Below are 12702 nucleotides of genomic sequence, written 5' to 3'. Positions count from 1 at the left end.
CCAAACTTGGCCAAACTTGACTTCAGGCTGACAAGTCTGAGTACTTTGCAACCGTAGAACACATGGATACTCGCACCAACTGGTGCTGAATAGCACACGTACAATGACAACTAGTTTGTTTTTTTAAACAATTTTTGCATAAAAAAAAAGATTTCCTATGATTTCAGTTGTTATACCCCGCCTTTCTAGAGAAAATCATTGGCTTGTGATGTGTTAAATATACAAATACGGGTGTCATTAAACGCATCGTGACGCACATTTATGAGAAAACCGATACACGCTATGTCTCTCATTTTAAAATCTGTATGTTTGTAGTTGAAGTTAGGCTTAGACCATATGCGTGTGTTCTGACACCAATTGAAAGTTGTGGATAAACCGTAAGTAAAAATATTTTTTTTCTTCATATTTTCAGATATTGTTCAGGATTATTCTTGGAATTAGATATGTTGCCACCTTCTGGACGGCAAAGTGATTGTTTGTCATGGTTACAAAGGTATAGTTATACTAGATCTAAAAGTGGTATATAATCGTATAATCGAGTTAGCTTTCTCTCTCTCTCTCTCTCTCTCTCTCTCTCTCTCTCTCTCTCTCTCTCTCTCTCTCTCTATATATATATATATATATATATGTATATATATATATATATATATATATATATATGTATATATATATATATATATATATATATATATATATATATATATATATATATATATATATATATATATATATATATATATATTTGTGTTAATTTCATTTTATTTTGTATTAAATTGTGAATGTACTCATGACTCTTCAACAAAGCAAATCAACCAGTTTAGAAAATTTTGAAAAAAAATCTATAATATTGTCAAAATTGCAAATATGCAAATTAATTTGTCAAATCCACATCATCATCAAAGAGCTTGATTATTTATTTACTTCATGACTTCAATAAAGCAATCAAGTCAATCAGTTTATTATATTTTTAAAAATGTAATCATTTTGAAATTTGTCTAATAGACCTACATAATCCACAGCATCATCAAAGAGCTTGATTATTTATTAACAAGATATTTGGCAGCAAACTGTTTGGGGAAAATTACCCAATTTGTGATGAGGAAGCATGCAATTTGCAATATGTATTTTGTAAAGTTCAGTATGGCTATAAAATAACTTATACTTAATGTCAAATAAGGATAAGCGGTTCAAAAAATTAGATAAAATGATGGGTTCCATCACAAACCACACATTTGAGGAATATTTTGTTAACTCACATAACATGTAGAGACAGAGATTTATAATGAATTAGAGAAGAGAAGAATTAGAGAAGAATAATGAATTAGAGAAGAGAAGAATTAGAGAAGAATAATGAATTAGAGAAGAGCAGCTTTAGGTTCAGCCTAATTTATTGACACACACACACGCACACACACACGCACGCACGCACGCACACAGGCGAGATCAATTGCAAGATGTGCATTAAAAAGTGAAAAATGAAAAATTACTGTCGTCTCAAAATAACTCAACGCCCAGCCTTTGGGCAGCTATCTTCGCAGATAGTGTCTGTGCACTTGGGATTAAAAACTAGAGCATCTTCATTCTCATGCCGCAAGCTTCATATAGCGTATATGGGAATTTGGTGCTTGTTTGGTGTTCCGGTGGATTTAGACCTCCTTCTTATATAAACCTCTGTACAAAATTTAAGAACAGTTTAAAGGGGGTCAACGTTGTGGCATATGTGGTCTAACTCTAAATTTGATCCAGTTGCAGGAAGACAGATTCTGCTCTATATAAGTGCTGGCTGTCTTATCCCATTCCTAAATGTGACAACAATGTCCAATTAATCCTTTGAATCATTATGAAAATAATTAATTGAGGCATTTACCTGTATGATTTTCTATCCGTCCATAATCTTGACCCATTATCCTCATGGGAATCACAGGCATGCCAGAGCCTACCCCAGCTGTCTTCGGTCAGTAGGCAGCAGTGAATCGCACGTTCGCCTCACAGTACAAAGGTCCCGGTTCAATTCCACCTAGCTCCGGCCTTCCTGTGTGGGGTTTGCATGTTCTCTCCGGGCACTCCGGCTTCCTCCCACTCTCCAAAAACATGCGCGGCAAGAGAATTGGACATACTAAATATGTCCTTAAGTGTGATTGGGTACAAGAATGGTTGTTCGTCTCTGTCTGCCCTGCGATTGGCTGGCAACCAGTTCAGGGTGTCCCCTGCCTACTGCTCAAAGCCAGCTGAGATAGGCGCCAGTAAGCCTGCGACCCCTGTAAGAATAAGCGGCTCTAGAAAATGGATGGATGGATGGATATATATATATATATTCCTCATGTTAAAAAAGGGTTGCAGTTTTTGGTATAATTATACAATTTTTACAGATTATAATCTTATTTAAAGTCGGGGTGGTGAGTGGCAAGGCATGAAAGTTTTTCTCTTTGCTGGGGGGTATTTGCAAAATAAATCGAGAAGAACTTGTTTAAGGGAAAAAATATACTGTATAGCGGTACCGGAGTGGGAGTGTTACTTAAGGGTGGCAGCGGTACTCAATAGAACAGGATTTATATGTTTTTACTATGGTCTGGAACAGGATTTTTTTCTGTGGAAGTATGGTGGAAACGGAGTGAAAATCCATTCCAACAGTGACCACTGAATTGCAGCAAAGTGTCATTTCTCCAGTCATTTCCAATGAAAAGCTGTAATAAAATGTTTACAAAAATGCAAGAGTTGTTAACAGTATTTTGTGACAAACCAAGAACATTGGGCTTTCTTTCACCAACGGGAGTTTCCGGATCTTAGCAGTTGTTGTCTGCATCCACATTGCATCTGGTTTTCAGTTGCCAGGATGTCATTGTTAGTGAAGTCAACCCCCAAATTTTCTTTGCAATATGTTTTATCCAGCCCCACTAGTCTAAACATTATATTTTGATTAATATTGCACTCATCTTAAAGGCCGAGCATTTTGCCGATAGCTGTGGACTGAAAATGATGTCACAGTTGCTCTGGGCTCAGGTGACAATCAGTCAAGGCTCACTTGTTTTTTGAGTTTGGTCACGTGACGTTGATTGGCTGTCACCTGAGCCCCGAGCAACTGTGATTTGATTTTCACTTGACAACAAGTTCTCAGATGTATAAAAGATGTTGGATTTTGCCACATAATTCTGAAGCCAAAACATTTCTTTTTTGTATGGGTTCAGCTGCAGGTCCGCTCTCTGGTCAAAGAGATAAAATGAGAAAACACGGCGCAATCTTTCATGTGAGTGTTGATGCTTTATTCCTGTGTTTAACACGTATTTTCTGGTAATAGCTATACCCACTAACCTATGGCAGATTTATGATTAAATGTAAACATTAACAGCTCCCAGTGGCCTACTACATGAACACACGTGATGTATGATAGCCAAAAATACATCTATAGATGCAGATTAGACTGCATTTTACTCCGATAAAGTGTACTTGAAGTTGTATTTGTCCCACTTGCTGTCTTTTGAAGTCAACGTGAATCTGCAGCATTTCATGTTTTTCCTGAAATGCATTCTTTTTGTTCTGTTATGAGGCTACCAGCTCCCTTTGCTGCAGTATTGGACAGCTATTTGAATGGGTTGCTGTGGTGTGAAAGCGAAGAGACGATAAAGGAAAACATTTTTCATTTGAACATTTCCCTTTTAAATTTCAATTTCCCCAACTTTCTCAAGACATTGTAGGTTCGAGCTTTGAATGGCAGATTTGATCATGCATCTGGGCACTGACATTGTCCCTGTGGCTATAGCGACAGTGTCAAATCACACCAAATGTTTACAGTCAAAGAGGAGTTCAAAATATTGTTGTTTCCTGACCTTCCTGATTGTGAACAATGTTGGAGGGTAGATATGATAAAAGGCTCGTGAAGAATAAGGGATGAGGCAGCGAATAAAAGGCAATGATAACAGAGGCTGTATAATGTGTTAGTTGAAAAGCGAGCAAGGGAAGGAGTGAGGTTTTTGCTGAGGAAAGGCTCAGGAGCAGCAAATGTAGTCGACACAAAAAGACTCCTACGCACTCTTTGTCGAGCCTACGCCTCTGATTTTGAAGGAGAGGAAAACTTCCTTTTCTCTTCTCTTGGTCTCATCCTGTATCTGACATCGTTATCTCCTCCTAATCTTTCTTTGCATCATCATGGCTTCAAGACACTGTGAAAGGCACACATGAAATGTCCATGAATTGTTTTCACCTTCACATCGGGGCATATTAGTTAGAACATTTTTAATGAACCCGATTTCAATAACCGATATTCAAATAACCCCACCAGACATATGCTGTATAAAGTGATTAATCAAATTTTAATTTGCGCATCTTGCAGGATGAAAAGAACAATAGAAAAAAAAAACAAGGAAAATATACAGCAAAGCAGTATGAAACACAAAAGCCGGAGAGAACATCACTGATTCAAGATATACAGTATTGCAAAAGTCCACTGTAAACTACAACTCAACGGCAATTTGGCAGCATTTTCTAATATAAAATTAAAGTGTTGAATTATAACAAGGTTATAATAGGTCAGAAAATCGATTGATAGAGACAAATCTGAGTCAGGCGCACTCTTTAAGAATCTGACCAACAGGGATGTTCAGATCTAAGTAAATCCAAGTATTAATATAATCTATATTAAAGTCAATATTGGTGTTGTATCAAAACCAAAGAGTTGGTAGTGGTTCTTAATTTATTTACATTCATTTATTCTTTATGGTTTCCCCTGAGTTCCCCATGCAACACCTAAATTAGTGCATGCGCATGGGAGTCATTTGTTAGCCTGCTACAATTAACTTGTACTGTATTTCTAAGTATTTTTTGATATTTACATATTTTGGTCTCAGGCTTACCCAAGAATAATCCTGTTTTGATTCTAAGTTCCATGTCTGCCTCTTAATATCCCTTTATTTGGTTGTTTCTTTCTTTTTTTTTTATTTCATCCTAACTGTAGAACTTTAGTAATATTCTGGCATGGTAAAGTATTTAACAAGCAAGTTTAATCTAAAAAAGAAAACATTAAAAGGCCAAATGATTTAAAATATGATAATATTTTATGAACCTAAGCGTACTTGGTGTTGGTATCAGTGATACTGGCACCAATATTTACTTGGCATTGATACCAAAAACCCATGTATTGCACAGCTCTACTGACCAAGAAAATGCAGCATATCAAATGGGATAAAGCAGCAGCAAAGTCCTGCTGTCAACGATGTAGTGTTGCATCTCCTTCCCCTGCTGGCAAGAATGGCTGCTATATATCTATTTTTTAGCACAACAGGTTCACTTAAAAACCACAAAGTGCAGTTGTAGTATGTTACTGTGACATAACTGGTGGATGATGCAAAAATAACGAATAACGTAAACATATAATGCTATGTAATGCAAAATTATGTAAACAAAACACCGATAATGCTATGTAGTTATGTACCTGTGCTGAACAGTAAGTGACAGAGCGAGCGCTGTGATGTCATGGAAAATGGTGATGTGACAATCATGAAGTGGCCATGGTCATTTGTGCCTTTATGATTAAATGCCTTTGACAATCATTCTGTGCACTCCTGTATATGAATGAATTTTACTGTGTGCTTTTGAGTCATATTTGCTAAAATGGATTTTATTGATGGAAGCATAGGTGTCTATAGACCCATCATTGTATGTTGCTCAGTTGCTGGACACGAGACATGTTTCTCTATTCGTATGGAACTTTTCCAGGTTGTGGCCACAGACCAAAATTTTGCCTGGTTTAATCTTTCCCCCAAGCGCTAACCCCCCCAAAACAAAAAAACATGATTTATTTTGAATCTTATTTTGTAGATGTTTTTCGACACTCCTGCATATAAAAATGTTCTAAATTCTTGCTGGAACCTCCATGCTTATATGATCCAGGTGAGACATCATGCCATTCCTAATAATAAAATACTAATATCACCAGAAAGATGGAAAAGTTGTTGTTTTTCTCTTAGATTGGTCTGTTGGCAGAACTTTTAAGACTTCAGCAGAACAATTTCATTCTATCTGATGTAACCGCTGAAGCAATGACGGAGCTTCTGGTGGAAGAGACCAACAAATCTCTCAGAATAAAGTACAGTACATTGGTGGAGACACGCTACATGAGATGTCACCTAAACTCTACACATATTATTCTGAAACATTTGACTTGAATTTGCAGGCACTGGAAGTTAGAAGCAGAAGAATGTTTTGAGGCATATGCCAAACTGGTGAGATTGAGCAACATTTGTGGTATAGTATGTGAAAAATGTTTGGTTAATTCTCTCCTTTTTGCATGGATTTGTCATGTCAGGCATTTGAGGTGAACACGACGAGCATGAAGATGAGAGACATTGAGTTTGAAGCAAGGAGACTTCTGCTCTCTCCTGAGATGGTCCCTCCTCAGTTAAAGTGAGTGTCTTTTGAGATACATTTATTACAAGTTCAAATAAAACATTTACAATGTCTGCATGTAGTATTTATCAAACATAATGTATTTTCTAAAATCACTTCCAGACATCCTGGAATCATCAGCAAAGCTCAGCAGTTTGCTGGGAACTTGAAACAGCAGGAGGCTACCTGCGCCAAGCTCCTTACCTTGTATGAGATAGTGATATAGGTGCTTCCTAAAGTTCTCCAGTGCTTCTGGTTCTCGCCACCAAAAAAAACCAAAATGGCTCTTGGGGTGACACAGGCTGTCTTGGATTTTATTTCGCTACCGATCTCCACGCAGATCCATATAGACTTCTCCGACTTCACGAGAGACAATTTGGTCACGTCTATTAAAGATAAAGTGAGTCAGGCTTTTCCTTTGGATGACCTAGAAAATAGTCTTCCGAGCTTTCAAGCGGAACTGCTCAAGACCATCACACACGTCGCAGTGGGAGAAATCTGCCAACTTTCTCCTTTCTTTAGGCCTTTCTTGCCTACTCCGTCTTTACCATTTTCGGACAAGTCCCCGAGCTCTGTTTTACCATTTTATGATAAAGACCTGAATGAGGTGCTTATTGAAGAAACAAATTCTGTTCGGTCAACTTTGGCCCTTTTCCCGTCAAGTGAAGAAAATGACATTAAGCAGGATGAAATCACCACGATGACAAGCTATCCAATATGTACTTGGTTGGTGAAAAAATGTTGCTGCTGTTGTTGACTATTTTGCTGTTAATTTAAAAAACAGGAATTACATTGCTAATTTTGCATCTGAAAGTTGGTCTCACAATTTTACCTTCATCTACTGCTCTACAGACGGCACGAGTAACAGGCATACCATTACTCAATTCATTGATGTGATTAGAAAATTTAGTCTTGTAGAAATTGAGGAAAATAGTGAGGTACTTTGCTACAACGAGCAGAAATGCCATTTATCTAAATCGTCAAATAGTTGGGGCCTGATTTTTTTTTTTAAACTGAGGAAACTAGTGAGCTACTTTGCTACAACGAGCAGAGATGCCATTGATCTAAATCGTCAAATAGTTGGGGCCTGATTTTTTATTTTTTGTTGGAGGGGAGGGGGGTGTTTTCCTTTCAAACTTCAAATGAATGTTTATCGTCAGGTATACCGCCGCACTATAGTTGTGCGTTATGCTTTTGATTACATTCGTACTGGTGAAGATGAATCAAAAACTCCAAAGAGTATTCATTCACAAATTTGAGCAGATCGATACAAATTCTGTGTCCGAATGATTGAATTTAAAATAGGCACTTAATCTGACATACTAAAGCATTTCGAAACTGATACAAATTTGGTGACAGAATGAATGAATCTAATATAGCCACTTAATTTGCATAAAACAGAATTTTGATACAGCAATCGATACATGTTTGAGGCAAGAGAGTCCACTTTCTGCTGTGTGCTGTTACAAATAGGAAGAAACAATCTCAGCCAGTTTACTTTGAAGCATCAAATCCTTCAATGTTGTGACCTTTTAACTGCATTCAGAAATGAAGCAGTAAAGACATACCGGTGCCCCTATAGGATTAGGCTGCATTGCCACGCACAGCAATATTTACAGTATACAACATATAATCAGCACCGCACAGAACCTGAGGTAAACACTGTGAGCGGAGGATGATACCCGAGACCTCAATAAGGAACGTTCCCACACAACCACAAATGAATCCCATGAGTGAAGGGGATTAATAGAGAAAATCAGTTCTGCGCCAACAATGCGGTTGTGAGTGGTTTCAAGGCTGATTTTCAGCTTGTAAATACCTCAAAACTGTCAGTGAGAAGATGAGGTGATTCTCTAGAGGCTCACGGTAGCGTAATCGCATCACATTGTTTCTTGAATGCCATCCTTAGTCTTCGAAAGGACTGGAAGCTGATTTTGAAAAGCCTGCATACCTACCTGTGTTTGTTTCGGATGCCAGTTAAATCTCAGTTCCCCCTCTCGTAGTTTGCTCCTTTTTGAGGTTGACCCGGTGTCGTGGTTCAACTAACTTCCAGAGGTGCCCGCTAAGCAAGGGCAATCCAGCAATTGTGTATTCCCGGTTCAACATATTTTGTCACAAGCTACAATAAAATTGCTGAGCCGCTTACCTGTTCTGAGTTTTCAGTAAATATATGAAACAGACAAAAAAAAAGACAGCGGTACTTCAACCCATGATGCCAAGGAACATGTCTGGTGCAATGACTCTTTATATTTGTTTATATACAATATATACTGTGGGTAGGTCTCACTTTGCCAGATTGTTTAGGGTTTGCTAGGGTCATGGGTTAGCTACGGCCTTCTCATGTTGTGTGCAAGTTTTCATTGTACTTGCGTGGGTTTTCTCTGGGTACTCCAGCTTCTTCTCAAGCTTCTAAGATATGTATGATATAGGTAAAATGGACACTGTAAATTGCCCTTAAGTTTGTTTGAGAGAATGAATGGTTGATCGTCTTTTGTGCCCTGCGATTGGCTGGCAACCTTTTTGGGTTGTATCCCACCTACTGTCTGAAGCCAGCACACCCGTGGTCCTCGTGAGGAAAAGTGGTTTAGACAATGTAGGGAGGGATGAATTTATTTAGGTAGCATAACTTAGGGTTGGACGATTTCGACTATTTTTTTTTTCCTTTTTAATCGATTCCCGATTTTGGGGATTTTTTCCCCCCCTCCTTTTTAAAAGGAAATAAGAAAAATGAGATAGAAATTCAAAAGTTTAGCTTTTTTTTTACCTGCTATACGAAGGCAATAAAGGCATTATTCTTTTCTACTCTTTGCAAGCCTTAGGGCGATTGTTTTTTTTTTTGTTGAATTCTACGGATCTTATCATACATTGTTCTATGGTTCCTTCCTAGCTGGAAATCATTGGTAGACACAGTCGTGTTCCCCTCACAAAGCTTGACATTTTACATGCTCGGGAAATAAGTTTGTTGTGTTGCTGCCTTTTGTTCCAATGGGCTTTGAGCAAACATTGCAGCTTTATCGGATTGACCATTAGAGATTTTTTTTTTTTTTGGGGGGGGTGTCCTTGAAACAATGATGGATTGACAATGATGGATGAGTGGCCCAGCTCTTTGCAAATAATGAATGATGGATTGATCGATAATCATTGATGCACACACCTTTAATTATGTCTATTCTGCCTGATAATAATACCATAACTGAAGTGATTAATACAATTAATAAACAAGATGATCGCATGTTAAGCAGCGCCGGGCTAAAGAATGTAGATTGTGGAAATATTTATATGAAACAGGGTTTATTATCATCATTCTTTCATTTTCCAAAGATTTAATTTTTAATTTAGATTTTTTTTTTAAGCATGTCCTCTCTATTTTTGAGACTTATGCAAAGTTTGCATAAGCTTGCACTCTGTATTTACTCTAATGCAATATTCTCCCTATGGTAGACTTTGACAATTATATGCCAACTTCCTGTTTTTAACTTTGTTAGTTGTTGTAAAGGTTTATTCCTTTCATCATAGAAAGGATTCTGTTATGACCCAAGACGTATGTCATTCATGAACATACAGGTCTATTTGCATTACTGGTCACAAGAGCTTTCTGACTTTCTCAAGATGTACCAAACGCAGATTTTGCCACCCTTTACATCGTAGCAATTTGGCGGGCGTTTTGCTTAGTAATGGCTTGTTGCAACTGCATGCCGAGGGCCTTTATGTCAATGCCCATCTACAACTATAGTTGTGATATGTTTCATGAAACAAGTTAAAAACAACATGTTTAGAAATATAGTTGGACTTATCTGTATATTTTGAATGCCCTGCAAAGTTTGAAGTTCTCTGACAGCAAGGCCAGACTAAATAATAGTTATAAAGCTAATAAAGATAAGTAATAGATATGTGGCCCAATGTTATGGATTTTGAAGTGACTCAAAACCTCTTATCTGTACTCCTTATTATTAGCAGTGACAGCCCACTGAGTGCTGAACAGAATGCTTACTGTGACTCTTCTACATGGTGACCTTTATTACAGTATAGCTTTATAATCTCCTCTATGATATTCCCATAAGACATTCTGACGTTTGCGTTACATAAGCCTATTATTATAATTATTCTATGCAGGAGTTTTTGATATCACTGAAACAGTAAAATGTGCATGTTTATGTGCTCTTTCCTGCCTGCTTTATATGCCATGTTTAACTTGCAATTCTGTATTTCATCCATCTATCATTTTTCCCCGATTATTTCCGGGCTTAGGCAACCAGGCCAGCAGGTTATGCAGGGGAGCCCAAACATTCATCTCCCCGGCCACTTCATTTGGGGGATATTGAGGCATTCCCAGGCTAGCCGGGGAGAGTCACTCCCTGGGATGTCCTTGGGGCCTTAATTCAGTGGAACTTACCCAAAGCACCTCATCATGAAGGTGTCCAGGGGACATCCTGAACAGATGGCTGAGCCACCCGATCTGGTTCCTTTCAATGTGGAGGAGCAGTGGCTCGACTGTGAAGCCCTCTTAAATGACTAAGCTACTGACCTGCTGTTCTGTAGAAGAAACATTTTTTAGCCAGTTGTATCATTGTACAAATCTTTTCTTTTGTTCATGACCCACAAGTTATGACCATCAGTGAGGTTGTCAATACAGATTTATGAGACAGTTGAAAGCTTTGCATTTTGGCACAGCTTCTTTCTTTATCATGACAGACTGACGTAGTGTCGTCGCAAAAATTGTAACACTTTGCCTTGCAATCACCTGCTCCGTTCTTCCATCCCTCTTTAACAAAACATTTTGATAATAACAACCTACCTGGGGAAGGATCTCTACATGAATTCAAAAAGGGCAGTCCACCCTTTTCCAACTGAGGCATAAAATTCTGCTTCACATCAGCAATAGATTGCACCACCGTGAGACCATCAGACCTACATCATCTGCATAAAGCAGACATAAACCTGAGGTCACCAAACCAGATCCCAACAATGCCTTGGCTGTGTCTACAAAGTATTTCAATAATGGTTCTTGACAGAATAATTGATACAATGTTCCCCCTGCCTCTCGTTCCCATCCTGTTGTTGCGTCTTTCCCTAATTAGTCTATGTGTATTTAAGCTCCAGTTTTTATTTCAGTTATTTCTCGAGTCATTGTCTTTTCTTTGTAATCCTATGTCGCTGTTGAATTCACCCTGTCCTCCTGGTTCCTCATATTTCCCAGTCATCTTATCACTGTCTCCCCGCTGTTTTCCGTGAGTTAAGTTTCTAGTTTTGTTGCTTCTTTGTCCGGTTTTTGTTTGCTATTGTTCCTGCCTTATTTAATTATTGACCTTTCATTTTTTAATTTTTTTTTAGCTCACTTCTTCTCAATTTCCTGCATTTTTGGGTCCCCCTCCTTCCTCACCTCTACTCACCATGGCACGTCGTAACATAAAAGACAGCTGTGGCAGAGCTCAATCCCGACTGGAAATGATAATGACTTTCGGCCGGCAATGGAGACAAAACTCTGATCCGGCCTTACTGAGATCAAACAGCCCATATTAGAGAGTTCGTCACTTCATACTCCTGGAGTGCCCTTCATACAACTTCCAAGAGACATGACTGAACACCACCAAGTTCACAAAGCATATGCGGACTCTGAATCATCACATCCAAAGACTGCAAAAAGGGATCGTGCTCTGTGCTGCTGTTTGGTAGATACAGTAGTAGACACAAACAACAGTCAGGACCCATCCTTGTGGATGAGAGGCACAATACACACCAGACTTGTCGCCAGCCAGTCACAGGCCCAGCAAAGAAACTCTTTTAAATTATTTACTTAAAAATGTAATTTTTACAATTTTTGTTAATTACCGAACAAAAATTAAATACAGCTATTTTATTTGAGCTACCATATTAAAATGAGTTTAAAACCTAGAATTATGAGCTTGGTTACAAACAAACTGAAGCTGTAAATCAGGTACTTCTGTATTTCTTGCAGGCCGTTTAAGAACTTGGGGCTGTAGGTTTCACACCTTCTTTTGGCTGTGGGCATGCTTGCTTTCATGGCGTTATGATACTTTTCTGATTTACTTATTGATGCTTATTTGTCCCGCCGTCTGCAGAATGTGTACTACCTCGCCAGTGGTAACACTTGCTAAAAGAGCTGTTGTCCTCTCTTCACTGAGATGTTGAAATCAGTAGAGTGAGGTGGGCAGTGCAGTGGGAGAGCTACGTGTTGCTGCGCAGCAACAGATAGAAGAGAGATGTTTGAGAGAGAGAGAGAGGGAGAGAGAGAGAGAGAGAGAGGGGGGAGGAATAGAGCGAGCCAGAGAGAGGAATCCCCCTGTTCAAACAAAAGCAGTTGTC

General features: G+C 38.5%; 1 pseudogene; it reads left to right on the top strand.

The window, feature by feature from the left end:
• Positions 1-5604: 5604 nt before the first annotated feature.
• On the top strand, positions 5605-10894 carry LOC148425703 (uncharacterized; annotated as a pseudogene).
• Positions 10895-12702: the final 1808 nt, after the last annotated feature.

Source organism: Hippichthys cyanospilos, chromosome 3, assembly GCF_059441005.1.
Source record: "Hippichthys cyanospilos isolate Australia breed blue-spotted pipefish chromosome 3, RoL_Hcya_1.0, whole genome shotgun sequence".
NCBI classification, from domain to species: Eukaryota; Metazoa; Chordata; class Actinopteri; order Syngnathiformes; family Syngnathidae; genus Hippichthys; species Hippichthys cyanospilos.
Note: the sequence above shows the minus strand (reverse complement) of the source record. Positions and strands in the feature narration are given on the sequence as shown.